Source organism: Otolemur garnettii, unplaced genomic scaffold (genome assembly GCF_000181295.1).
Source record: "Otolemur garnettii isolate 467f Iridium unplaced genomic scaffold, OtoGar3 scaffold00083, whole genome shotgun sequence".
NCBI classification, from domain to species: domain Eukaryota; kingdom Metazoa; phylum Chordata; class Mammalia; order Primates; family Galagidae; genus Otolemur; species Otolemur garnettii.
Window position 1 is genome coordinate 7,086,734 of NW_003852478.1, and position 1,263 is coordinate 7,087,996.

Consider the following 1,263-nt stretch of genomic DNA (forward strand, 5'->3'; position numbering starts at 1 on the left):
GGCCGTGAGGACAACCTAAGGGCTGAGCGTGCTGGCCGTGAGGACAGCACAAGGGCTGAGCATGCCGGCCGTGAGGACGCTCCTCACAGACCTCCCGCTGCAGAGAAGACCCCAGCTGCCTCTCCCTGAAATCAAAGCATTTGCATCCAGGCCACCCTTCCCACAGGAAGCTCCTAACCAGTGACTATCCACAGTAGGACCCTAAGGCCAGCGTGTTCCTGGAGGATGAGGGGCTCCCCTGACAGTAGATTACAGCTCCAAGGCTCCCAGGGACCCTGTCCCTCTGCCCTTAGCCTGGGCTCCCCCTCAAGTGCTTCTCCCAGCCTGTTCTCCTGCTCTCCCTCACTGGGCTGTCAGATTTGCTCTGCAGTCTAATGGCTTTCTCAGCCTTCTTCAGATCCCTCCCCTGCTTCTCTTATGTGACAATTTCCCCTAATAAAATCTTACATGTTTCACTCCATCTTGGTGTAACAAATATAGTAAATGCACCAGCGTAGCAGCACTTTGTCCCTAGTACTCAGGGCATGTACCCTGGCTGGGTGCCTGGTGCTGTGATGATTAATTTTATGTGTCAACACGACTGGACCACAGGGTTCCCAGATGTTTGGTCAAAGATTGTTCTTCTTGTGTCTGTGTGTTTTTGCATGAGATGGACATTTAAATCAGTAGACACAGAAATTAGACTGCCCTCACTAGTGTGGGTAAACGGCCTAAAGAGAACAGAAAGGCTAAGAAAGAACTCTTTTAGTTTAACTTTTAGGTTAACTTCAAACCAGGACATCACCATTTTTCCTGTCTTCAGATTCAAACTGAAGTATTAGCTTTTCCTGGGTTTCAAGCCTGTCAGCTCGACTTGTCTGCCTCCATAACCATCTGAGCCAATTCCTTCAGATAAATCTGTGTGTGTGTGTGTGTGTGTGTGTGTGTAAAGAGAGACTTATTATAATTACACAGTATTATTGTATATTATTTAAAGACATTTATTGTAAGGATATGTATTATAATTTATACATACAACACACATGTTCTGTTTCCCTGGAGAACCCTGACTAATATAGATATGTGGTGGGTAGATAGGTGGGGGGGTGGATAGGTGGGTAGATGGATCAATGGGCAGGCAGGTAGATGGGCCATTTGGTAGATGGGAGGATGGATGGATGGGTGGATAAATGGGTGAATAGATGAGCAGGTGGATGGGCTGTTGAGTAGATGGGAGGATGGATAGATGGGCAGATGAATGGGTGAATAGATGAGCAGGTGGAT